Here is a 26,680-nt window from a genome sequence, read left to right on the forward strand (position 1 = left end):
GAGAAAAAGAGAGAGAGCTAGAAGGAGAAAAAGAGAAAAATAAAGAGAGAGAGGAGGGAGAGAGATAAAGAGAGAGATAAAAAGAGAGAGAGAAAGAGAGAGAGAAAGAGAGAGAGACTGACATGGGGAAAAAAGGAGAGAAATACAGTACAGTGCTGTAGAAAACAATGTTGTGTACTGTACTTATGCGGTATGGAGAGGCCACTGGGGCCAGTTGGTGTTGGTGGTAAGACTGTGGAAAAAGAACAGTTTCCATCAAAACCATTTGGAAACAAATAAACTGTATAAATCTTGACCAGAGCCTCCATAACACCAAAAACAAGCACAGAAAGAGGGAGAGAGAGAAAGAGAGAGACAAAAAGAGAGAGAGGGAGAGAAAATAGGGAGAGAAAAGAGGGAGAGGGAGGGAAAGGGAAAAATTGAGAGAGAGAAAGATAGAGAGAGAGACAAAAAAAAGAGGGAGAGAGAGATAGAGAAAGAAGGAGAGAGAGAGAGAGAGAGGAGGAAAAGATACAAATAAAGAGAGAGAGAGGGGGAGAGAGAAAGAAGGAGAGAGAGAAAAAGAGAGAGAGAAAAATAGAGAGCTAGATGGAAAAAAAGAGAGAAAAATAAAGAGAGATAAAGAAAGAGAGAAGAAAGGCAGAGAGAGAAACTGAGAGAAAAATAGAGAGAGAAAAATAGAGAGAAAGAAGGAGAGAGAGAACAAGAGAGAGAAAAAGAGAGAGCGAGGAGAAAAAGAGAAAAATAAAGAGAGTGAGGGGGAGAGAGAAAGAAGGAGAGAGAGAAAGAGAGAGAGAGAGCGAGGAGAGAAAGAGAAAAATAAAGAGAGAGAGAGGGGGAGAGAGAAAGAAGGAGAGAGATAAAAAGAGAGAGAAGTAGAAAAAGAGCGAGAAATAGAGAGAGAAAAAGAGAGAGAAAGAGGGTAAAAAGAGAGAAAAATAAAGAGAGAGAGAGAGGGGGGAGAGGGAGGGAGAGAGATAAAAAGAGAAATAGAGAAAAAGAGAGAGAGAAAGAGAGAGAGAAATAGAGATAGAAAAAGAGAGAGAGAGAGAGTGAGAGAGGATTAAAAGAGAGAAAAATAAATAGAGAGAGAGGGGGGAGAGGGAGGGAGAGAGATAAAAAGAGAGAGAGAAAGAGAGAGAGAAGAGTGAGAGAGGCTGACTAGGGGAAAAAAAGGAGAGAAATACAGTACAGTGCTGTAGAAAACAATGTGGTGTACTGTACTTACACGGTATGGAGAGGCCATTGGGTTCAGTTGGTGGTGGTGGTGGTGGTGGTGGTGGTAGGCCTGTGGAAAAAGAACAGTTTCCATCAAAACCATTTGGAAACAAATAAACTGTATAAATCTTGACCAGAGCCTCCATAACAACAAAAACAAACACAGAAATAGGGAGAGAGAAAGAGAGAGAGAGAGAGAGAGAGAGAGAGAGGGAGATAAAAGAGGGAGAGGGAGGGAGAGGGAAAGAGAGAAAGAAAGATAGAGACAGAGACAAATGAGAGAGAGAGAAAGATAGAGAGAGAGACAGAAAAAAAGAAGGAGAGAGAGATAGAAAGAAGGAGATAAAGAAAGAGAGAGAGGAGAAAAGGAGAAAAATAAAGAGAGAAAGGGGGAGAGAGAAAGAAGGATAGAGAGTAAAATATAGAGCGAGAAGGAGAAAAAGAGAGAGAAAAAAGAGAGAGAGGGTGAGAAAAAGAGAGCGAAAAATAGAGAGAGAAAAGAGTGAGAGAAAGAAGGAGAGAGAGAAAAAGAGAGAGAGAGAGAGAGAGCAAGGAGAAAAAGAGAAAAATAAGAGAGAGAGAGGGGAAGGAGAAAGAAGGAGAGAGACAAAAAGTAAGAGAGAGCGAGAAGGAGAAAAAGAGAGAGAGAGAAATAGAGAGAGAAAAAGAGAGGGAGCGAGAAGGATTAAAAGAGAAAAATAAAGAGAGAGAGAGGGAGTTAGAGAGATAAAGAGAGAGGGAGATAAAAAGAGAGAGAGAAAGAGAGAGATTGACAAGGGAAAAAAGGAGAGATATACAGTACAGTGCTGTAGAAAACAATGTGGTGTACTGTACTTACGCGGTATGGAGAGGCCACTGGGGCCAGTTGGTGTTGGTGGTGGTGATGGTGGTAGGACTGTGGAAAAAGAACAGTTTCCATCAAAACCATTTGGAAACAAATAAAGTGTATAAATCTTGACCAGAGCCTCCATAACAACAAAAACAAGCACAGAAATAGGGAGAGAGAGAAAGAGAGAGATTGAGAGAAAAGAGGGAGACGAAGGGAGAAGTAAAAAGAGCGAGAGAGAAAGATAGAGACAGAGAGAAACTAGAGAGAGAGAGAAAGATAGAGAGAGAGAGAGAGAGCGAGAGAAAGACAGAAAAAAAGAGAGAGAGAGAGAAAGAAGGAGAGAGAGAGAGAGAAAGAGGGAGAGAGAGCGAGGGAAAAAAGAGAAAAATAAAGAGAGAGAGGGGGAGAGAGAAAGAAGGAGAGAGAAAAAAGAGAGAGCGAGAAGGAGAAAAAGAGAGAGAGAAAAACAGAGAGCTAGATGGAAAAAAAAGAGAGAGAAAAACAAAGAGAGAGAAAGAGAGAGAGAGAAAGAGAAAAAAGAGAGAGAGAGAGAAAGGGAGAGAAAAATACAGAGAGAAAAATAGAGAGAGAGAGAAAGAAGGAGAGAGAGAAAGAGAGAAAAAGAGAGCGAGGAGAAAAAGTGAAAAATAAAGAGAGAGAGGGGGAGTGAGAAAGAAGGAGAGAGCGAAAGAGAGAGAGAGTTAGCGAGGAGAGAAATAGAAAAATAAAGAGAGAGAGAGGGAGAGAGAGAAAGGAGAGAGAGAAAAAGAGAGAGAAATAGAGAGAGAAAAAGCGAGATAGCAAGGAGAAATAGAGAGAAAAATAAAGAGAGAGGGGGACAGGGAGGGAGAGAGATAAAAAGAGAAAGAGAGAAATAGAGAGAGAGAGAAAGAGAGAGAGAAAGAGATAGAGAGAGACTGACAAGGGGAAAAAAGGAGAGAAATACAGTACAGTGCTGTAGAAAACAATGTTGTGTACTGTACTTCCACGGTATGGAGAGGCCTCTGGGTCCTGGTGGTGGAGGTGGTGGTGGTTGTGGTGGTGGTAGGACTGTGGAAAAAAAACAGATTCCATCAAAACCATTTGGAAACAAATAAACTGTATAAATCTTGACCAGAGCCTCCATAACACCAAAAACAAACACAGGAAGAGGGAGAAAAAGAGAAAGAGGGAGAGAGAAAGAAGGTGAGAGAAAAAAGAGAGAGAGAGACAGAAAGGGAGAGAGAAACAGAGAGAGAAATAGAGAGAGAAAGAAGGAGAGAGAGAAAAAGAGAGAGAGCTAGAAGGAGAAAAAGAGAAAAATAAAGAGAGAGAGGAGGGAGAGAGATAAAGAGAGAGATAAAAAGAGAGAGAGAAAGAGAGAGAGAAAGAGAGAGAGACTGACATGGGGAAAAAAGGAGAGAAATACAGTACAGTGCTGTAGAAAACAATGTTGTGTACTGTACTTACGCGGTATGGAGAGGCCACTGGGGCCAGTTGGTGTTGGTGTTGGTGGTGGTGGTAAGACTGTGGAAAAAGAACAGTTTCCATCAAAACCATTTGGAAACAAATAAACTGTATAAATCTTGACCAGAGCCTCCATAACAACAAAAACAAGCACATAAAGAGAGAGAGAGAGAAAGAGAGAGAGAAAAAGAGAGAGAGGGAGAGAAAATAGGGAGAGAAAAGAGGGAGAAGGAGGGAGAGGGAAAAATTGAGAGAGAGAGAAAGATAGAGAGAGAGACAAAAAAAAGAGGGAGAGAGAGATAGAGAAAGAAGGAGAGAGAGATAAAGAGAGAGAGAGAGAGCGAGGAGGAAAATATACAAATAAAGAAAGAGAGAGGGGGAGAGAGAAAGAAGGAGAGAGAGAAAAAGAGAGAGCGAGAAGGAGAAAAAGAGAGAGAGAAAAATAGAGAGCTAGATGGAAAAAAAGAGAGAGAAAAATAAAGAGAGAGAAAGAAAGAGAGAAGAAAGGCAGAGAGAGATAAACTGAGAGAAAAATAGAGAGAAAAATAGAGAGAAAGAAGGAGAGAGAGAACAAGAGAGAGAAAAAGAGAGAGCGAGGATAAAAAGAGAAAAATAAAGAGAGTGAGAGGGGGAGAGGGAGGGAGAGAGATGAAAAGAGAAATAGAGAAAAAGAGAGAGAGAAAGAGAGAGAGAAATAGAGACAGAAAAAGAGAGAGAGAGAGTGAGAGAGGATAAAAAGAGAGAAAAATAAAGAGAGAGAGAGGGGGGAGAGGGAGGGAGAGAGATAAAAAGATAAAGTGAAAAAGAGAGAGAGAAAGAGAGAGAGAAGAGTGAGAGAGGCTGACTAGGGGAAAAAAAGGAGAGAAATACAGTACAGTGCTGTAGAAAACAATGTGGTGTACTGTACTTACATGGTATGGAGAGGCCATTGGGTCCAGGTGGTGGTGGTGGTGGTGGTGGTGGTAGGACTGTGGAAAAAGAAAAGTTTCCATCAAAACCATTTGGAAACAAATAAACTGTATAAATCTTGACCAGAGCCTCCATAACAACAAAAACAAACACAGAAATAGGGAGAGAGAATGAAAGAGAGAGAGAGAGAGGGAGAGAAAAGAGGGAGAGGGAGGGAGAGAGAAAGAGAGAGAGAAAGATATAGAGAGAGAGAAATGAGAGAGAGAGAAAGATAGAGAGAGAGACAGAAAAAAAGAAGGAGAGAGAGATCGAAAGAATGTGATAAAGAAAGAGAGAGAGGAGAAAAGGAGAAAAATAAAGAGAGAGAGGGGGAGAGAGAAAGAAGGATAGGGAGTAAAATAGAGAGCAAGCAGGAGAAAAAGAGAGAGAAAAAAGAGAGAGGGAGAGAAAAAGAGAGAGAAAAATAGAGAGAGAAAAGAGAGTGAGAGAAAGAAGGAGAGAGAGAAAAAGAGAGAGAGAGAGAGCAAGGAGAAAAAGAGAAAAATAAAGAGAGGGAGAGGGGGAAGAGAAAGATGGAGAGAGAGAAAGAGAGAGAGAGCAAGGAGAAAAAGAGAAAAATAAGAGAGAGAGAGGGGGAGGAGAAAGAAGGAGAGAGACAAAAAGTGAGAGAGAGCGAGAGGGAGAAAAAGAGAGAGAGAGAAATAGAGAGAGAAATAGAGAGGGAGCGAGAAGGAGAAAAAGAGAAAAATAAAGAGAGAGAGAGGGAGTTAGAGAGATAAAGAGAGAGGGAGATAAAAAGAGAGAGAGAAAGAGAGAGAGAAAGAAAGAGAGAGATAGACAAGGGAAAAAAGGAGAGATATACAGTACAGTGCTGTAGAAAACAATGTGGTGTACTGTACTTATGCGGTATGGAGAGGCCACTGGGGCCAGTTGGTGTTGGTGGTGGTGATGGTGGTAGGACTGTGGAAAAAGAACAGTTTCCATCAAAACCATTTGGAAACAAATAAAGTGTATAAATCTTGACCAGAGCCTCCATAACAACAAAAACAAGCACAGAAATAGGGAGAGAGAGAAAGAGAGAGAGGGTGAGAAAAGAGGGAGACGAAGGGAGAAGTAAAAAGAGCGAGAGAGAAAGATAGAGACAGAGAGAAACTAGAGAGAGAGAGAAAGATAGAGAGAGAGAGAGAGAAAGACAGAAAAAAAGAGCGAGAGAGAGAGAGAAAAAGAAGGAGAGAGAGAGAGAGAAAGAGGGAGAGAGAGCGAGGGCAAAAAGAGAAAAATAAAGAGAGAGAGGGGGAGAGAGAAAGAAGGAGAGAGAAAAAAAGAGAGAGCGAGAAGGAGAAAAAGAGAGAGAGAAAAACAGAGAGCTAGATGGAAAAAACAGAGAGAGAAAAACAAAGAGAGAGAAAGAGAGAGAGAGAAATAGAGAAAAAAAAGAGAGAGAGAGAAAGGGAGAGAAAAATACAGAGAGAAAAATAGAGAGAGATAGAAAGAAGGAGAGAGAGAAAAAAAGAGAGCGAGGAGAAAAAGAGAAAAATAAAGAGAGAGAGGGGGAGTGAGAAAGAAGGAGAGAGAGAAAGAGAGAGAGAGTTAGCGAGGAGAGAAATAGAAAAATAAAGAGAGAGAGAGGGAGAGAGAGAAAGGATAGAGAGAAAAAGAGAGAGAAATAGAGAGAGAAAAAGCGAGATAGCGAGGAGAAAAAGAGAGAAAAATAAAGAGAGAGGGGGGACAGGGAGGGAGAGAGATAAAAAGAGATAGAGAGAAATAGAGAGAGAGAGAAAGAGAGAGAGAAAGAGAAAGAGACTGACAAGGAGAAATACAGTACAGTGCTGTAGAAAACAATGTTGTGTACTGTACTTACACGGTATGGAGAGGCCTCTGGGTCCTGGTGGTGGAGGTGGTGGTGGTTGTGGTGGTGTTAGGACTGTGGAAAAAAACAGATTCCATCAAAACTATTTGGAAACAAATAAACTGTATAAATCTTGACCAGAGCCTCCATAACACCAAAAACAAACACAGGAAGAGGGAGAAAAAGAGAGAGAGGGAGAGAGAAAGAAGGAGAGAGAGAAAAAGAGGGAGAGAGAGCGAGGACAAAAAGAGAAAAGTAAAGAGAGAGGGGGAGGGAAAAAGAAGGAGAGAGAAAAAAAGAGAGCTAGTAGGAGAAAAAGAGAGAGAGAAATACAGAGAGCTAGATGGAAAAAAAGAGAGAGAAAAACAAAGACAGAGAAAGAGAGAGAGAGAAAGAGAGAAAAAAGAGAGATAGAAAGAGAAAGGGAGAGAAAAATAGAGACAGAATGAAGGAGAGAGAGAAAAAGAGAGCTAAAAAGAGAGCGAGGAGAAAAAGAGAAAAATAAAGAGAGAGGGGGAGTGAGAAAGAAGGAGAGAGAGAAAGAGAGAGAGAGTTAGCGACGAGAGAAAAAGAAAAATAAAGAGAGAGAGAGAGGGAGAGAGAGAGAGAAAGAAGGAGAGAGAGAAAAAGAGAGAGAAATAGAGAGAGAAAAAGAGAGAAAAATAAAGAGAGATGGGGACAGGGAGGGAGAGAGATAAAAAGAGAAAGAGAGAAAAAGAAAGAGAGACAAAGAGAGAAAGAAAGAGAGAGAGAGACTGACAAGGGGAAAAAAGGAGAGAAATACAGTACAGTGCTGTAGAAAACAATGTTGTATACTGTACTTACGCGATATGGAGAGGCCACTGGGGCCAGGTGGTGGTCGTGGTGTTGATAGGACTGTGTAAAAAAAACAGTTTCCATCAAAACCATTTGTTAACAAATAAACAGTATAAATCTTGACCAGAGCCTCCATAACACCAAAAACAAACACAGGAAGAGGGAGAAAAAGAGAAAGAGTGAGATAGAAAGAAGGTGAGAGAAAAAATAGAGAGAGAGAGAAAGGGAGAGAGAAAGAGAGAGAAAAATAGAGAGAGAAAGAAGGAGAGAGAGAAAAAGAGAGAGAGTGAGAAGGAGAAAATTAGAAAAATAAAGAGATAGAGGAGGGAGAGAGATAAAGAGAGAGATACAAAGAGAGAGAGAAAGAGAGAGAGACTGACAAGGGGAAAAAAGGAGAGAAATACAGTACAGTGCTGTAGAAAACAATGTTGTGTACTGTACTTACGCGGTATGGAGAGGCCACTGGGGCCAGTTGGTGTTGGTGGTAGGACTGTGGAAAAAGAACCGTTTCCATCAAAACTATTTGGAAACAAATAAACTGTATAAATCTTGACCAGAGCCTCCATAACAATAAAAACAAGCACAGAAAGAGGGAGAGAGAGAAAGAGAGAGAGAAAAAGTGAGAGAGGGAGAGAAAATAGGGAGAGAAAAGAGGGAGAGGGAGGGAGAGGGAAAAAGTGAGAGAGAGAGAAAGAGAGAGAGAGACAGAAAAAAGAGGGAGAGAGATAGAGAAAGAAGGAGAGAGAGAAAAAGAGAGAGAGAGAGCGAGGAGGAAAAGATGCAAATAAAGAGAGAGAGGGGGGGAGAGAGAAAGAAGGAGAGAGAGAAAAAGAGACAGCGAGAAGGAGAAAAATAGAGAGAGAAAAATAGAGAGCTAGATGGAGAAAAAGAGAGAGAAAAATAAAGAGAGAGAAAGAAAGAGAGAAGAAAGGCAGAGAGAGAGAAACTGAGAGAAAAATAGAGAGAAAGAAGGAAAGAGAGAACAAGAGAGAGAAAAAGAGAGAGCGAGGAGAAAAAGAGAAAAATAAAGAGAGTGAGGGGGAGAGAGAAAGAAGGAGAGAGAGAAAGAGAGAGAGATCGAGGAGAGAAAGAGAAAAATAAAGATAGAGAGAGGGGGTGAGAGAAAAAGAAGGAGAGAGATAAAAAGAGAGAGAAGTAGAAAAAGAGAGAGAAATAGAGAGAGAAAAAGAGAGAGAAAGAGGATAAAAAGAGAGAAAAATAAAGAGAGAGAGAGGGGGGAGAGGGAGGGAGAGAGATAAAAAGAGAAATAGAGAAAAAGAGAGAGAGAAAAATAGAGAGAAAAAGAGAGAGAGAGAGTGAGAGATGATAAAAAGAGAGAAAAATAAAGAGAGAGAGAGGGGGTAGAGGGGGGGAGAGAGATAAAAAGATAAAGTGAAAAAAAGAGAGAGAAAGAGAGAGAGAAGAGTGAGAGAGGCTGACTAGGGGAAAAAAAGGAGAGAAATACAGTACAGTGCTGTAGAAAACAATGTGGTGTACTGTACTTACACGGTATGGAGAGGCCATTGGGCCCAGTTGGTGGTGGTGGTGGTGGTGGTGGTGGTAGGAATGTGGAAAAAGAACAGTTTCCATCAAAACCATTTGGAAACAAATAAAGTGTATAAATCTTGACCAGAGCCTCCATAACAACAAAAACAAGCACAGAAACAGGGAGAGAGAGAAAGAGAGAGAGGGAGATAAAAGAGGGAGAGGAAGGGAGAAGTAAAAAGAGCGAGATAGAAAGATAGAGACAGAGAGAAACTAGAGAGAGAGAAAGAGAGAGAGAGAGAGAAAGAAAGACAGAAAAAAAAAAGAGAGAGAGAGAGAAAGAAGGAGAGAGAGAGAAAATAAGAGAGAGCGAGAAGGAGAAAAAGAGAGAGAGAAAAACAGAGAGCTAGATGGAAAAAAAAGAGAGAAAAACAAATAGAGAGAAAGAGAGAGAGAGAAAGAGAGAAAAAAGAGAGAGAGACAAAGAGAGAAAGGGAGAGAAAAATACAGAGAGAAAAATAGAGAGAGAGAGAAAGAAGGAGAGAGAGAAATAGAGAGAGAAAATAGAGAGCGAGGAGAAAAAGAGAAAAATAAAGAGAGAGAGGGGGAGTGAGAAAGAAGGAAAGAGAGAAAGAGAGAGAGAGAGAGTTAGCGAGGAGAGAAATAGAAAAATAAAGAGACAGAGAGAGGGAGAGAGAGAAAGAAGGAGAGAGAGAAAAAGAGAGAGAAAAAGCAAGATAGCGAGGAGAAAAAGAGAGAAAACTAAAGAGAGAGGGGGGACAGGGAGGGAGAGAGATAAAAAGAGAAAGAGAGAAAAAGAGAGAGAGAGAAAGAAAGAGAGAAAGAGAGAGAGACTGACAAGGGGAAAAAAGGAGAGAAATACAGTACAGTGCTGTAGAAAACAATGTGGTGTACTGTACTTACACGGTATGGAGAGGCCTCTGGGTCCAGGTGGTGGTGGTGGTGGTGGTGGTAGGACTGTGGAAAAAGAACAGTTTCCAACAAAACCATTTGGAATCAAAATAAACTGTATAAATCTTGACCAGAGCCTCCATAACACCAAAAACAAACACAGGAACAGGGAGAAAAAGAGAGAGAGGGAGAGAGAAAGAAGGTTAGAGAAAAAAAGAGAGAGAGAGAAAGGGAGAGAGAAAGAGAGAGAAAAATAGAGAGAGAAAGAAGGAGAGAGAGAAAAAGAGAGAGAGCAAGAAGGAGAAAAAGAGAGAGAGAGAAGAAATGAAAGAGAAAAACAGAGTGAGTGAGAAGGAGAAAGAGAGAAAAATAAAGAGAGAGAGGAGGGAGAGAGATAAAGAGAGAGATAAAAGGAGAGAGAGAAAGAGAGAGAGAAAGAAAGAGAGACAGAAAAGCGAAAAAAGGAGAGATATTCAGTACAGTGCTGTAGAAAACAATGTGGTGTACTGTACTTACGCGGTATGGAGAGGCCACTGGGGCCAGTTGGTGTCTGTGGTGGTGGTAGGACTGTGGAAAATGAACAGTTTCCATCAAAACCATTTGGAAAAAAATAAACTGTATAGCCTCCATAACAACAAAAACAAGCACAGAAAGAGGGAGAGAGAGAAAGAGAGAGAGAAAAAGAGAGAGAGAAGGAGAGAAAAGAGGGAGAGGGAGGAAGAGGGAAAAATTGAGAGAGAGAGAAAGAGAGAGAGAGAATGAGAGAGAGACAGAAAAAAAGGGAGAGAGAGATAGAGAAAGAAGAAGAGAGAGAAAAAGAGAGAGACAGCGAGGAGGAAAAGATAAAAATAAAGAGAGAGAGGGGGAGAGAGAAAAAAGGAGAGAGAGAAAAAGAGAGAGTGAGAAGGAGAAAAAGAGAGAGAGAACAATAGAGAGCTAGATGGAAAAAAAGAGCGAGAAAAATAAAGAGAGAGAAAGAAAGAGAGAAGAAAGGGAGAGAGAGAGAAACTGAGCGAAAAATAGAGAGAGAAAAATAGAGAGAGAAAGAAGGAGAGAGAGAAAAAGAGAGAGAAAAAGAGAGAACGAGGAGAGAAAGAGAAAAATTGAGAGAGAGGGGGAGAGAGAAAGAAGGAGAGAGAGAAAGAGAGAGAGAGAGAAGGAGAAAAAGAGAGAGAAATAAAGAGAGAAAAAGAGAGAGAGAGAGAGGATAAAAAGAGAAAAAAATAAAGAGAGAGACAGGGGGGGAGGGAGGGAGAGAGATAAAAAGAGAACGAGAGAAATAGAGAGAGAGAAAGAGAGAGAAAAAGAGATAGAGAGGCTGACAAGGGAAAAAAAGGAGAGAAATACAGTACAGTGCTGTAGAAAACTATGTGGTGTACTGTACTTACACGGTATGGAGAGGCCACTGGATCCAAGTGGTGGTGGTGGTGGTGGTGGTGGTGGTGGTGATAGGACTGTGGAAAAAGAACAGTTTCCATCAAAACCATTTGGAAACAAATAAAGTGTATAAATCTTGACCAGAGCCTCCATAACAACAAAAAAAAGCACAGAAATAGGGAGAGAGAGAAAGAGAGAGAAGGAGAGAAAAGAAGGAGAGGAAGGGAGAAGTTAAAAGAGCGAGAGAGAGAGATAGAGACAGAGAGAAACTAGAGAGAGATTGAAAGATAGAGAAAGAGAGAGAGAGAGAGAAAGACAGAAAAAAAGAGCAAGAGAGAGAGAAAGAAGGAGAGAGAGAGAAAAAGGGAGAAAGAGCGAGGACAAAAAGAGAAAAATAAAGAGAGAGAGAGGGGGAGAGAGAAAGAAGGAGAGAGAAAAAAAGCGAGAGCGAGAAGGAGAAAAAGAGAGAGAGAAAAACAGAGAGCTAGATGGAAAAAAAAGAGAGAGAAAAACAAAGAGAGAGAAAGAGAGAGAGAGAAAGTGAGAAAAAAGAGAGAGAGAGAGAAAGAGAGAAAGGGAGAGAAAAATACAGAGAGAAAAATAGAGAGAGAGAGAAAGAAGGAGAGAGAGAAAAAGAGAGAGAGAAAAAAGAGAGCGAGGAGAAAAAGAGAAAAATAAAGAGAGAGAGGAGACTGAGAAAGAAGGAGAGAGAGAGAAAGAGAGAGAGAGAGAGTTACCGAGGAGAGAAAAAGAAAAATAAAGAGAGAGAGAGAGGGAGAGAGAGAAAGAAAGAGAGAGAGAAAAAGAGAGAGAAATAGAGAGAGAAAAAGGAGAGATAGCGAGGAGAAAAAGAGAGAAAAATAAAGAGAGAGGGGGACAGGGAGGGAGAGAGATAAAAAGAGAAAGAGAGAAAAAGAGAGAGAGAGAGAAAGAGAGAGAGAGGGAGCGAAAAGAGGGAGAGGAAGGGAGAAGTAAAAAGAGCGAGAGAGAAAGATATAGACAGAGAGAAACTAGAGAGAGAGAGAAAGATAGAGAAAGAGAGAGAGAGAGAGAAAGACAGAAAAAAAGAGCAAGAGAGAGAGAGAGAAGGACAGAGAGAGAAAAAGGGAGAAAGAGCGAGGACAAAAAGAGAAAAATAAAGAGAAAGAGAGGGGGAGAGAGAAAGAAGGAGAGAGAAAAAAAGCGAGAGCGAGAAGGAGAAAAAGAGAGAGAGAAAAACAGAGAGCTAGATGGAAAAAAAAGAGAGAGAAAAACAAAGAGAGAGAAAGAGAGAGAGAGAAAGTGAGAAAAAAGAGAGAGAGAGAGAAAGAGAGAAAGGGAGAGAAAAATACAGAGAGAAAAATATAGAGAGAGAGAAAGAAGGAGAGAGAGAAAAAGAGAGAGAGAAAAAAGAGAGCGAGGAGAAAAAGAGAAAAATAAAGAGAGAGAGGAGAGTGAGAAAGAAGGAGAGAGAGAGAAAGAGAGAGAGAGAGAGTTACCGAGGAGAGAAAAAGAAAAATAAAGAGAGAGAGAGAGAGGGAGAGAGAGAAAGAAGGAGAGAGAGAAAAAGAGAGAGAAATAGAGAGAGAAAAAGGAGAGATAGCGAGGAGAAAAAGAGAGAAAAATAAAGAGAGAGGGGGACAGGGAGGGAGAGAGATAAAAAGAGAAAGAGAGAAAAAGAGAGAGAGAGAGAAAGAGAGAGAGAGGGAGCGAAAAGAGGGAGAAGAAGGGAGAAGTAAAAAGAGCGAGAGAGAAAGATATAGACAGAGAGAAACTAGAGAGAGAGAGAAAGATAGAGAAAGAGAGAGAGAGAGAGAAAGACAGAAGAAAAGAGCGAGAGAGAGAGAGAGAGAAAGAAGGAGAGAGAGAGAGAAAAAGAGGGAGAGAGAGCGAGGACAAAAAGAGAAAAATAAAGAGAGAGAGAGGGGTCAGAGAAAGAAGGAGAGAGAAAAAAAGAGAGAGCAAGAAGGAGAAAAAGAGAGAGAGAAAAACAGAGAGCTAGATGGAAAAAAAAGAGAGAGAAAAACAAAGAGAAAGAAAGAGAGAGAGAGAAAGAGACAAAAAAGAGAGAGAGAGAATGAGAGAAAGGGAGAGAAAAATTCAGAGAGAAAAATAGAGAGAGAGAAAGAAGGAGAGAGAGAAAAAGAGAGAGAAATAAAGAGAGCGAGGAGAAAAAGAGAAAAATAAAGAGAGAGAGGGGGAGTGAGAAAGAAGGAGAGAGAGAAAGAGAGAGAGAGAGAGTTAGCGAGGAGAGAAATAGAAAAATTAAGAGAGAGAGAGAGAGGGAGAGAGAGAAAGAAGGAGAGAGAGAAAAAGAGAGAGAAATAGAGAGAGAAAAAGAGAGATAGCGAGGAGAAAAAGAGAGAAAAATAAAGAGAGAGGGGGACAGGGAGGGAGAGAGATAAAAAGAGAAAGAGAGAAAAAGAGAGAGAGAGAAAGAGAAAGAGACTGACAAGGGGAAAAAAGGAGAGAAATAAAGTACAGTGCTGTAGAAAACAATGTTGTGTACTGTACTTACACGGTATGGAGAGGCCTCTGGGTCCAGGTGGTGGTGGTGGTGGTGTGGTAGGACTGTGGAAAAAAAACAGATTCCATCAAAACCATTTGGAAACAAAGAAATTGTATAAATCTTGACCAGAGCCTCCATAACACCAAAAACAAACACAGGAAGAGGGAGAAAAAGAGAGAGAGGGAGAGAGAAAGAAGGTTAGAGAAAAAAAAAGAGAGAGAGAAAGGGAGAGAGAAAAAGAGAGAAATATAGAGATAGAAAGAAGGAGAGAGAGAAAAAGAGAGAGAGCAAGAAGGAGAAAAAGATAGAGAGAGAGAGAGAGAGAAGAAATGAAAGAGAAAAACAGAGTGAGTGAGAAGGAGAAAGAGAGAAAAATAAAGAGAGAGAGGAGGGAGAGAGATAAAGAGAGAAAGAAAAAGAGAGAGAGAAAGAGAGAGAGAAAGAAAGAGAGAGACAGACAAGGGAAAAAAGGAGAGATATACAGTACAGTGCTGTAGAAAACAATGTGGTGTACTGTACTTACGCGGTATGGAGAGGCCACTGGGGCCAGTTGGTGTTGGTGGTGGTGGTAGGACTGTGGAAAAATAACAGTTTCCATCAAAACCATTTGGAAACAAATAAACTGTATAAATCTTGACCAGAGCCTCCATAACAACAAAAACAAGCACAGAAAGAGGGAGAGAGAGAAAGAGAGAGAGAAAAAGAGAGAGAGGGAGAGAAAAGAGGGAGAGGGAGGAAGAGGGAAAAATTGAGAGAGAGAGAGAGATTGAGAGAGAGACAGAAAAAAAGGGAGAGAGAGATAGAGAAAGAAGGAGAGAGAAAAAAAGAGAGAGAGACAGTGAGGAGGAAAAGATAAAAATAAAGAGAGAGAGGGGGAGAGAGAAAAAAGGAGAGAGAGAAAAAGAGAGAGCGAGAAGGAGAAAAAGGGAGAGAGAACAATAGAGAGCTAGATGGAAAAAAAGAGCGAGAAAAATAAAGAGAGAGAAAGAAAGAGAGTAGAAAGGGAGAGTGAGAGAAACTGAGAGAAAAATAGAGAGAGAAAAATAGAGAGAGTAAGAAGGAGAGAGAGAAAAAGAGAGAGAAAAAGAGAGAGCGAGGAGAGAAAGAGAAAAAAAAGAGAGTGAGGGGGAGAAAGGAGGAGAGAGAGAAAGAGAGAGAGAGTGAGGAGAGAAAGCGAAAAATAGAGAGAGAGAGGGAGAGAGAAAGATGGAGAGAGAGAAAGAGAAAGAGAGAGAGAGAAGAAGAAAAAGAGAGAGAAATAAAGAGAGAAAAAGAGAGAGAGAGGATAAAAAGAGAAAAAAATAAAGAGAGAGAGAGGGGGGAGAGGGAGGGAAAGAGATAAAAAGAGAAAGAGAGAAATAGAGAGAGAGAAAGAGAGGCTGACAAGGGAAAAAATGGAGAGAAATACAGTACAGTGCTGTAGAAAAAGTGTGGTGTACTGTACTTACACGGTATGGAGAGGCCACTGGATCCAAGTGGTGGTGGTGGTGGTGGTAGGACTGTGGAAATAGAACAGTTTCCATCAAAACCATTTGGAAACAAAATAAACTGTATAAATCTTGACCAGAGCCTCCATAACACCAAAAACAAACACAGGAAGTGGGAGAAAAAGAGAGAGAGGGAGAGAGAAAGAAGGTTAGAGAAAAAAAAGAGAGAGAGAGAAAGGGAGAGAGAAAGAGAGAGAAAAATAGAGAGAGAAAGAAGGAGAGAGAGAAAAAGAGAGAGAGCAAGAAGGAGAAAAAGAGAGAGAGAGAAGAAATGAAAGAGAAAAACAGAGTGAGTGAGAAGGAGAAAGAGAAAAAAATAAAGAGAGAGAGGAGGGAGAGAGGTAAAGAGAGAGAGAGAAAAAGAGAGAGAGAAAGAGAGAGAGAAAGAAAGAGAGAGACCGACAAGGGAAAAAAGGAGAGATATACAGTGCAGTGCTGTAGAAAACAATGTGGTGTACTGTAATACGCGGTATGGAGAGGCCACTGGGGCCAGTTGGTGTTGGTGGTGGTGATGGTGGTAGGACTGTGGAAAAAGAACAGTTTCCATCAAAACCATTTGGAAACAAATAAACTGTATAAATCTTGACCAGAGCCTCCATAACAACAAAAACAAGCACAGAAAGAGGGAGAGAGAGAAAGAGAGAGAGAAAAAGCAAGATAGCGAGGAGAAAAAGAGAGAAAACTAAAGAGAGAGGGGGGACAGGGAGGGAGAGAGATAAAAAGAGAAAGAGAGAAAAAGAGAGAGAGACAAAGAAAGAGAGAAAGAGAGAGAGAGAGAGACTGACAAGGGGAAAAAAGGAGAGAAATACAGTACAGTGCTGTAGAAAACAACGTGGTGTACTGTACTTACACGGTATGGAGAGGCCTCTGGGTCCAGGTGGTGGTGGTGGTGGTGGTAGGACTGTGGAAAAAGAACAGTTTCCATCAAAACCATTTGGAATCAAAATAAACTGTATAAATCTTGACCAGAGCCTCCATAACACCAAAAACAAACACAGGAACAGGGAGAAAAAGAGAGAGAGGGAGAGCGAAAGAAGGTTAGAGAAAAAAAGAGAGAGAGAGAAAGGGAGAGAGAAAGAGAGAGAAAAATAGAGAGTGAAAGAAGGAGAGAGAGAAAAAGAGAGAGAGCAAGAAGGAGAAAAAGAGAGTGAGAGAGAAGAAATGAAAGAGAAAAACAGAGTGAGTGAGAAGGAGAAAGAGAGAAAAATAAAGAGAGAGAGGAGGGAGAGAGATAAAGAGAGAGATAAAAAGAGAGAGAGAAAGAGAGAGAGAAAGAAAGAAAGAGAGAGACAGAAAAGCGAAAAAAGGAGAGATATACAGTACAGTGCTGTAGAAAACAATGTGGTGTAATGTACTTACGCGGTATGGAGAGGCCACTTGGGCCAGTTGGTGTTGGTGGTGGTGATGGTGGTAGGACTGTGGAAAAAGAACAGTTTCCATCAAAACCATTTGGAAACAAATAAAGTGTATAAATCTTGACCAGAGCCTCCATAACAACAAAAACAAGCACAGAAATAGGGAGAGAGAGAAAGAGAGAGAGGGAGAGAAAACAGGGAGAGGAAGGGAGAAGTGAAAAGAGCGAGAGAGAAAGATAGAGACAGAGAGAAACTAGAGAGAGAGAGAAAGATAGAGAGAGAGAGAGAGAGAGAGAGAAAGACAGAAAAAAAGAGTGAGAGAGAGAGAAAGAAGGAGAGAGAGAAAAAGAGGGAGAGAGAGCGAGGACAAAAAGAGAAAAATAAAGAGAGAGAGGGGGTGAGAGAAAGAAGGAGAGAGAAAAAAAGAGAGAGCGAGAAGGAGAAAAAGAGAGAGAGAAAAACAGAGAGCTAGATGAAAAAAAAAGAGAGAGAAAAACAAAGAGAGAGAAAGAGAGAAAGAGAGAAAAAAGAGAGAGTGAGAGAAAGAGAGAAAGGGAGAGAAAAATACAGAGCGAAAAATAGAGAGAGAGAGAAAGAAGGAGAGAGAGAAAAAGAGAGAGAAAAAAAGAGAGCGAGGAGAAAAAGAGAAAAATAAAGAGAGAGAGGGGGAGTGAGAAAGAAGGAGAGAGAGAAAGAGAGAGAGAGTTAGCGAGGAGAGAAATAGAAAAATAAAGAGACAGAGAGAGGGAGAGAGAGAAAGAAGGAGAGATAGAAAAAGAGAGAGAAAAAGCAAGATAGCGAGGAGAAAAAGAGAGAAAAATAAAGAGAGAGGGGGGACAGGGAGGGAGAGAGATAAAAAGAGAAAGAGAGAAAAAGAGAGAGCGAGAAAGAGAGAGAGAAAGAGAGAGAGAGAGACTGACAAGGGGAAAAAAGGAGAGAAATACAGTACAGTGCTGTAGAAAACAATGTGGTGTACTGTACTTACACGGTATGGAGAGGCCTCTGGGTCCAGATGGTGGTGGTGGTGGTGGTAGGACTGTAGAAAAAGAACAGTTTCCATCAAAACCATTTGGAAACAAAATAAACTGTATAAATCTTGACCAGAGCCTCCATAACACCAAAAACAAACACAGGAACAGGGAGAAAAAGAGAGAGAGGGAGAGAGAAAGAAGGTTAGAGAAAAAAAGAGAGAGAGAGAAAGGGAGAGAGAAAGAGAGAGAAAAATAGAGAGAGAAAGAAGGAGAGAGAGAAAAAGATTGAGTGCAAGAAGGAGAAAAAGAGAGAGAGAGAAGAAATGAAAGAGAAAAACAGAGTGAGTGAGAAGGAGAAAGAGAGAAAAATAAAGAGAGAGAGGAGGGAGAGAGATAAAGAGAGAGATAAAAGGAGAGAGAGAAAGAGAGAGAGAAAGAAAGAGAGAGACAGACAAGGGAAAAAAGGAGAGATATACAGTACAGTGCTGTAGAAAACAATGTGGTGTACTGTACTTACGCGGTATGGAGAGGCCACTGGGGCCAGTTGGTGTTGGTGGTGGTGATGGTTGTAGGACTGTGGAAAAAGAACAGTTTCCATCAAAACCATTTGGAAACAAATAAAGTGTATAAATCTTGACCAGAGCCTCCATAACAACAAAAACAAGCACAGAAATAGGGAGAGAGAGAAAGAGAGAGAGGGAGAGAAAAGAGGGAGAGGAAGGGAGAAGTAAAAAGAGCAAGAGAGAAAGATAGAGACAGAGAGAAACTAGAGAGAGAGAGAAAGATAGAGAGAGAGAGAGAGAGAGAAAGACAGAAAAAAAGAGCAAGAGAGAGAGAGAGAAAGAAGGAGAGAGAGAGAGAGAGAGAAAGACAGAAAAAAAGAGCGAGAGAGAGAGAGAGAAAGAAGGAGAGAGAGAAAAAGAGGGAGAGAGAGCGAGGACAAAAAGAAAAAAATAAAGAGAGAGAGGGGGAGAGAGAAAGAAGGAGAGAGAAAAAAAGAGAGAGCGAGAAGGAGAAAAAGAGAGAGAGAAAAACAGAGAGCTAGATGGAAAAAAAAGAGAGAGAAAAACAAAGAGAGAGAAAGAGAGAGAGAGAAAGAGAGAAAAAAGAGAGAGAGAGAGAAAGAGAGAAAGGGAGAGAAAAATACAGAGAGAAAAATAGAGAGAGAGAGAAAGAAGGAGAGAGAGAAAAAGAGAGAGAAAAAAAGAGACCGAGGAGAAAAAGAGAAAAATAAAGAGAGACAGGGGGAGCGAGAAAGAAGGAGAGAGAGAAAGAGAGAGAGAGAGAGTTAGCGAGGAGAGAAATAGAAAAATAAAGAGAGAGAGAGAGGGAGAGAGAGAAAAAGAGAGAGAAATAGAGAGAGAAAAAGCAAGATAGCGAGGAGAAAAAGAGAGAAAAATAAAGAGAGAGGGGGACAGGGAGGGAGAGAGATAAAAAGATAAAGAGAGAAAAAGAGAGAGAGAGAAAGAGAGAGAGAAAGAGATAGAGAGAGACTGACAAGGGGAAAAAAGGAGAGAAATACAGTACAGTGCTGTAGAAAACAATGTGGTGTACTGTACTTATGCGGTATGGAGAGGGCACTGGGGCCAGTTGGTACTGGTGGTGGTGGTGGTGGTAGGACTGTGGAAAAAGAACAGTTTCCATCAAAACCATTTGGAAACAAATAAACTGTATAAATCTTGACCAGAGCCTCCATAACAACAAAAACTAAAACAGAAAGAGGGAGAGAGAGCAATAGAGATTGAAAAAGAGAGAGAGGGAGAGAAAAGAGGGAGAGGGAGAGAGAGGGAAAAATAGAAAGAGAGAAAGATAGAGACACAGAGAAATTAAAGAGAGAGAGAGAAAGATTGAGAGAGAGAGAGAGAGAGAGAGAGAAAGCCGGAAAAAATAGGGAGAGAGAGAGAAAGAAGGAGATAGAGAAAGAGAGAGAGAGCAAGGAAAAAAGAGAAAAATAAAGAGAGAGAGAGGGGGAGAGAGAATGAAGGAGAGAGAGAAAAAGAGTGAGAGAGAGAAGGAGAAAAAGAGAGAGAGAAAAATAGAGAGAGAAAAAGAGAGAGAGCGAGAAGGAGAAAAAGAGAGAGAAATAGAGAGAGAAAAAGAGAGAGAGAGGATAAAAAGAGTGAAAAAATAAAGAGAGAGAGAGGGGGAGAGGGAGGGAGAGAGATAAAGACAGAGAGAGAGAGAAAAGAGAGCGATAGAAAGAGAGAGAAAGAGAGAGATTGACAAGGGAAAAAAGGAGAGAAATACAGTACAGTGCTGTAGAAAACAATGTAGTGTACTGTACTTATGCGGTATGGAGATAAAGAGAGAGAGGGGGAGAGAGAAAGAAGGAGAGAGAGAACTGGGAGAAGAAAAGAAAAATAGAGAGAGAGAGAGAGAGAGGGGGAGAAAGAAAGAAGGAGAGATAGAAAAAGAGAGAGCAAGAAGGAGAAAAAGAGAGAGAGAAAAATACAGAGCGAGAAAGAAAAAAAGAGAAAAATAAATAGAGAGAAAGAGAGAGAGAAAGAGAGAGAGAAAGAAAGAGAACAATAGAGAGAGAGTGAGAAGGAGAGAGAGAAAAAGAGAGAGAGAGCGAGGAGAAAAAGAGAAAAATAAAGTGAGAGAGGGGGAGAGAGAAAGAAGGAGAGCGAGAAAAAGAGAGAGAGAGCAAGGAGAAAAAGAGAAAAATATAGAGAGAGAGGGGGAGAGAGAAAGAAGGAGAGAGAGAAAAAAGGAGAGAGAGTGAGAAGGAGCAAAAGAGAAAGAGAAAAATAGAGAGAGAAAAGAGAGAGAGAGACTGACAAGGGAAAAAAGGAGAGATATACAGTACAGTGCTGTAGAAAACAATGTGGTGTACTGTACTTACACGGTATGGAGAGGCCACCTAGTCCAGGTGGTGGTGGTGGTGGTGGTGGTGGTAGGACTGTGGAAAAAGAACAGTTTCCATCAAAACCATTTGGAAATAAATAAACTGTATAAATCTTGACCAGATCCTCAATAACAAAACAAACACAGAAAGAGGGAGAGAGAGAAAGAGAGAGAGAAAAAGAGAGAGAGGGAAAGCAAAGAGGGAGAGGGAGGGAGAGGGAAAAATATAAAGAGAAAAAGATAGTGACACAAAGAAATTAGAGAGAGAGAGAGAAAGATAGAGAGATAGAGAGAAAGACAGAAAAAAAGTGGGAGATAGAGAGAGAGAAGGAGATAGAGAAAAAGAGAGAGAGAGAGCGAGGAGAAAAGAGAAAAACAAAGACAGAGAGAGAGGGGAGAGAGAAAGAAGGAGAGAGAGAAAAAGAGAGAGAGAGCGAGAATAAAAAAAGAGAGAGTGAAAAATAGAGAGAGAAAAAGAGAGAGTGAGAAGGAGAAAAAGAGAGAAAAATAAAGAGAGAGAGAGAGGGGGAGATATACAGTACAGTGCTGTAGAAAACAATGTGGTGTACTGTACTTACACGGTATGGAGAGGCCACCTAGTCCAGGTGGTGGTGGTGGTGGTGGTGGTAGGACTGTGGAAAAAGAACAGTTTCCATCAAAACCATTTGGAAATAAATAAACTGTATAAATCTTGACCATAACCTCCATAACACCAAAAACAAACACAGAAATAGGGAGAATAAGAGAGAGGGGGAGAGAGAAAGAAGGAGAGAGAGAAAAAGAGAGAGACCTAGAAGGAGAAAAAGAGAGAGAAAAATAGAGAGAGAAAAAGATGGAGAGCAAGAAGGAGAAAAAGAGAAAAATAAACAGAGAGAGGAGGGAAAGAGAGGGAGAGAAAAGAGGGAGAGGGAGGGAGAGGGAAAAGGAGAAAGAGAGAAAGATAGAGACACAGAGAAATTAGAGAGAGAGAGAGAAAGATTGAGAGAGAGAGAGAGAGAGAGAAAGACAGAAAAAAGAGGGAGAGAGAGAGAAAGAAGGAGATAGAGAAAGAGAGAGAGAGCAAGGAAAAAAGAGAAAAATAAAGAGAGAGAGAGGGGGAGAGAGAATGAAGGAGAGAGAGAAAAAGAGAGGGAGAGAGAGAAGGAGAAAAAGAGAGAGAGAAAAATAGAGAGAGAAAAAGAGAGAGAGCGAGAAGGCGAAAAAAAGAGAGAAATAGAGAGGGAAAAAGAGAGAGAGAGAGGATAAAAAGAGAGAAAAATAAAGAGAGAAAGAGAGGGGGAGAGGGAGGGAGAGAGATAAATAGAGAGAGAGAGAAAAGAGAGAGATAGAAAGAGAGAGAAAGAGAGAGATTGACAAGGGAAAAAAGGAGAGAAATACAGTTCAGTGCTGTAGAAAACAATGTGGTGTACTGTACTTATGCAGTATGGAGAGGCCACAGGAGCCAGGAGGTGGTGGTGGTAGGACTGTGAAAAAAGAACAGTTTCCATTAAAAACATTTGAAAATAAATAAACTGTATAAATCTTGACCAGAGCCTCCATAACAACAAAAACAAACACAGAAATAGGGAGATAGAGAAAGAGAGAAAGAAAAAGAGAGAGAGGTAGAGAAAAGAGGGAGAGGGAGGGAGAGGGAAAAAGAGAGATAGAGAAAGATAGAGACAGAGAGAAATTAGAGAGAGAGAGAAAGACAGAAAAAAAGAGAGAGAGAGAGAGAGATAGAAGGAGAGAGAGAAAAAGAGAGAGAGAAAGAGAGAAGAAAGAGAAAAATAAAGAGAGAGAGGGGGAGAGAGAAAGAAGGAGAGAGAGAGCGGGGAGAAAAAAAGAAAAATAGAGAGAGAGAGAGGGGGAGAAAGAAAAAAGGAGAGAGAGAAAAAGAGAGAGCAAGAAGGAGAAAAAGAGAGAGAGAAAAATACAGAGCGAGAATGAAAAAAAGAGAAAAATAAATAGAGAGAAAGAGAGAGAGAGAAAGAGAGAGAGAAAGAAAGAAAGAGAAAAATAGAGAGAGTGAGAAGGAGAGAGAGAAAAAGAGAGAGAGAGCGAGGAGAAAAAGAGAAAAATAAAGAGAGGGAGGGGGAGAGAGAAAGAAGGAGATAGAGAAAGAGAGAGAGAGAGCGAGGAGAAAAAGAGAAAAAAATAGAGAGAGAGGTGGAGAGAGAAAGAAGGAGAGAGAGAAAAAAAGAGAGAGAGTGAGAAGGAGAAAAAGAGAGAGAGAAAAATAGAGAGAGAAAAGAGAGAGAGACTGACAAGGGAAAAACGGAGAGATATACAGTACAGTGCTGTAGAAAACAATGTGGTGTACTGTACTTACGCGGTATGGAGAGGCCACAGGGTCCAGGTGGTGGTGGTGGTGGTAGGACTGTGGAAAAAGAACAGTTTCCATCAAAACCATTTGGAAACAAATAAACTGTATAAATCTTGACCAGATCCTCAATAACAAAAACAAACACAGAAAGAGGGAGAGAGAGAAAGAGAGAGAGAAAAGAGAGAGAGGGAGAGCAAAGAGGGAGAGGGAGGGAAAGGGACAAATATAAAGAGAGAAAGATAGTGACACAAAGAAATTAGAGAGAAAGAGAGAAAGATAGAGAGATAGAGAGAAAGACAGAAAAAAAAGTGGAAGATAGAGAGAGATAAGGAGATAGAGAAAAAGAGAGAGAGAGATCGAGGAGAAAAGAGAAAAATAAAGACAGAGAGAGAGGGGAGAGAGAAAGAAGGAGAGAGAGAAAAAGAGAGAGAGAGAGAGAATAAAAAAAGAGAGAGTGAAAAATAGAGAGAGAAAAAGAGAGAGTGAGAAGGAGAAAAAGAGAGAAAAATAAAGAGAGAGAGAGAGGGGGAGAGGGAGGAAGAGAGATAAAGAATAATAGAGAGAGAAAAAGAGAGAGAGAGAATGAGAGTGAGACTGACAAGGGAAAAAAAGGAGAGAAATACAGTACAGTGTTGTAGAAAACAATATGGTGTACTGTACTTATGCGGTATGGAGAGGCCACTGGGGCCAGGTCGTGGTGGTGGTGGTAGGGCTGTGGAAAAAGAACAGTTTCCATCAAAACCATTTGGAAACAAAAAAACTGTATAAATCTTGACCATAACCTCCATAACACCAAAAACAAACACAGAAACAGGGAGAATAAGAGAGAGAGGGAGAGAGAAAGAAGGAGAGAGAAAAAAGAGAGAGAGAAAGGGAGAGAGAGCTAGAAGGAGAAAAAGAGAGAGAAAAATAGAGAGAGAAAAAGAGGGAGAGCGAGAAGGAGAAAAAGAGAAAAATAAACAGAGAGAGGAGGGAAAGAGATAAATACAGAGAGAAAAAGATAGAGAGCGAGAAGGTGAAATAGAGAGAAAAATAAAAAGAGAGAGGAGGGAGAGAGATAAAGCAGAGAGAGAGAGAAAGAGAGAGATAGACTAATAAGGAAAAAAAATGAGAGAAATACAGTACAGTACTGTGGAAAACCATGTTGTGTACTGTACTTATGCTGTATGGAGAGGCCACTGGGGCCAGTTGGTACTGGTGGTGGTGGTGGTGGGAGGACTGTGGAAAAAGAACAGTTTCCATAAAAACCATTTGGAAACAAATAAACTGTATAAATCTTGACTAGAGCCTCCATAACAACAAAAACTAACACAGAAAGAGGGAGAGAGAGCAATAGAGATAGAAAAAGAGAGAGAGGGAGAGAAAAGAGGGAGAGGGAAAAAGAGAAAGAGAGAAAGATAGAGACACAGAGAAATTAGAGAGAGAGAGAGAGAGAGAGATTTAGAGAGAGAGAGAGAAAGACAGAAAAAAAGAGGGAGAGAGAGAGAAAGAAGGAGATAGAGAAAGATAGAGAAAGGAAAAAAGAGAAAAATAAAGAGAGAGAGAGGGGAGAGAGAATGAAGGAGAGATAGAAAAAGAGAGAGAGCGAGAAGGAGAAAAAGAGAGAGAGAAAAATACAGAGTGAGAATGAAAAAAAGAGAAAAATAAATAGAGAGAAAGAGAGAGAGAAAGAGAGAGAGAAAGAAAGAGAAAAAAAGGAGAGAGAGAAAAAGAGAGAGAGAGCGAGGAGAAAAAGAGAAAAATAAAGAGAGAGAGGGGGAGAGAGAAAGAAGGAGAGAGAGAAAGAGAGAGAGAGAGAGCGAGGAGAAAAAGAGAAAAATATAGAGAGAGAGGGGGAGAGAGAAAGAAGGAGAGAGAGAAAAAGAAAGAGAGAGTGAGAAGGAGAAAAAGAGAGAGAGAAAAATAGAGAGTGAAAAGAGAGAGAGAGACTGACAAGGGAAAATAGGAGAGATATACAGTACAGTGCTATAGAAACAATTTGGTGTACTGTACTTACGCGGTATGGAGAGACCACCTAGTCCAGGTGGTGGTGGTGGTGGTGGTGGTAGGACTGTGGAAAAAGAACAGTTTCCATCAAAACCATTTGGAAACAAATAAACTGTATAAATCTTGACCAGAGCCTCCATAACAACAAAAACTAACACAGAAAGAGGGAGAGAGAGCAATAGAGATAGAAAAAGAGAGAGAGGGAGAGAAAAGAGGGAGAGGGAGGGTAAAAGAGAAAGAGAGAAAGATAGAGACACAGAGAAATTAGAGAGAGAGAGAAAGATTTAGAGAGAGAGAGAGAAAGACAGAAAAAAAGAGGGAGAGAGAGAGAAAGAAGGCGATAGAGAAAGATAGAGAGAGTAAGGAAAAAAGAGAAAAATAAAGAGAGAGAGAGGGGGAGAGAGAATGAAGGAGAGAGAGAAAAAGAGAGAAAGCGAGAAGGAGAAAAAGAGAGAGAAAAAGAAAGAGAAAAAGAGAGAGAGAGGATAAAAAGAGAGAAAAATACAGAGAGAGATAGAGGGGGAGAGGGAAGGAGAGAGATAAAGAGAGAGAGAGAAAAGAGAGAGATAGAAAGAGAGAGAAAGAGAGAGATTGATAAGGGAAAAAAGGAGAGAAATACAGTACAGTGCTGTAGAAAACAATGTGGTGTACTGCACTTATGCGGTATGGAGATAAAGAGAGAGAGGGGGAGAGAGAAAGAAGGAGAGAGAGCTGGGAGAAAAAAAGAAAAATAGAGAGAGAGAGAGGGGGAGAAAGAAAGATGGAGAGAGAGAAAAAGAGAGAGAGAAAAATACAGAGTGAGAATGAAAAAAAGAGAAAAATAAATAGAGAGAAAGAGAGAGAGAAAGAGAGAGAGAAAGAAAGAGAAAAATAGAGAGAGTGAGAAGTAGAGAGAGAAAAAGAGAGAAAGAGCGAGGAGAAAAAGAGAAAAATAAAGAGAGAGAGGGGGAGAGAGAAAGAAGGAGAGAGAGAAAAAGAGAGAGAGAGAGTGAGAAGGAGAAAAAGAGAGAGAGAAAAATAGAGAGTGAAAAGAGAGAGAGAGACTGACAAGGGAAAAAAGGAGAGATATACAGTACAGTGCTATAGAAAACAATGTGGTGTACTGTACTTACGCGGTATGGAGCGGCCACCTAGTCCAGGTGGTGGTGGTGGTGGTGGTGGTAGGACTGTGGAAAAAGAACAGTTTCCATCAAAACCATTTGGAAACAAATAAACTGTATAAATCTTGACCAGATCCTCAATAACAAAAACAAACACAGAAAGAGGGAGAGAGAGAAAGAGAGAGAGAAAAAGAGAGAGGGAGAGCAAAGAGGGAGAGGGAAAAATATAAAGAGAAAAAGATAGTGACACAAAGAAATTAGAGAGAGAGAGAGAAAGATAAAGAGATAGAGAGAAAGACAGAAAAAAAGTGGGAGATAGAGAGAGAGAAGGAGATAGAGAAATAGCGAGAGAAAGAGCGAGGAGAAAAGAGAAAAATAAAGACAGAGAGAGAGGGAAGAGAGAAAGAGGGAGAGAGAGAAAAAGAGAGAGAGAGAGCGAGGAGAAAAGAGAAAAATAAAGACAGAGAGAGAGGGGAGAGACAGAAAAAGAGAGAGAGAGCAAGAATAAAAAAAGAGAGAGTGAAAAATAGAGAGAGAAAATGACAGAGTGGGAAGGAGAAAAAGAGACAAAAATAAAGAGAGAGAGAGAGGGGGAGAGGGAGGAAGAGAGATAAAGAGAAATAGAGAGAGAAAAAGAGAGAGAGAGAAAGAGAGTGAGACTGACATGGGAAAAAAAGGAGAGAAATACAGTACAGTGTTGTAGAAAACAATGTGGTGTACTGTACTAATGCTTTATGGAGAGGCCACTGCGGTCAGTTGGTGGTGGTGGTGGTGGTGGTAGGGCTGTGGAAAAAGAACAGTTTCCATCAAAACCATTTGGAAACAAAAAAACTGTATAAATCATGACCATAACCTCCATAACACCAAAAACAAACACAGAAACAGGGAGAATAAGAGAGAGAGGGAGAGAGAAAGAAGGAGAGAGAAAAAAGAGAGAGAGAAAGGGAGAAAGGGAGAGAGAAAGAGAGAGAAAAATAGAGAGAGAAAGAAGGAGAGATAGGAAAAAAGAGGGAGAGAGTGAGAAGAAAAAGAGAAAAATAAAGAGAGAGAGGGGGAGAGAGAAAGAAGGAGAGAGAGAAAAAGAGAGAGACCTTGAAGGAGAAATAGAGAGAGAAAAATAGAGAGAGAAAAAGAGGGAGAGCGAGAAGGAGAAAAAGAGAAAAATAAAAAGAGAGAGGAGTGAAAGAGATAAATAGAGAGAGAGAAAGAGGGAGAGAAAGAGCGAGATAGACTAACAAGAAAAAAATGGAGAGAAATACAGTACAGTACTGTAGAAAACAATGTTGTGTACTGTACTTATGCG

The sequence above is a fragment of the Taudactylus pleione genome, unplaced genomic scaffold, assembly GCF_031769625.1.
Source record: "Taudactylus pleione unplaced genomic scaffold, aTauple2 ptg000066l, whole genome shotgun sequence".
NCBI classification, from domain to species: Eukaryota; Metazoa; Chordata; class Amphibia; order Anura; family Myobatrachidae; genus Taudactylus; species Taudactylus pleione.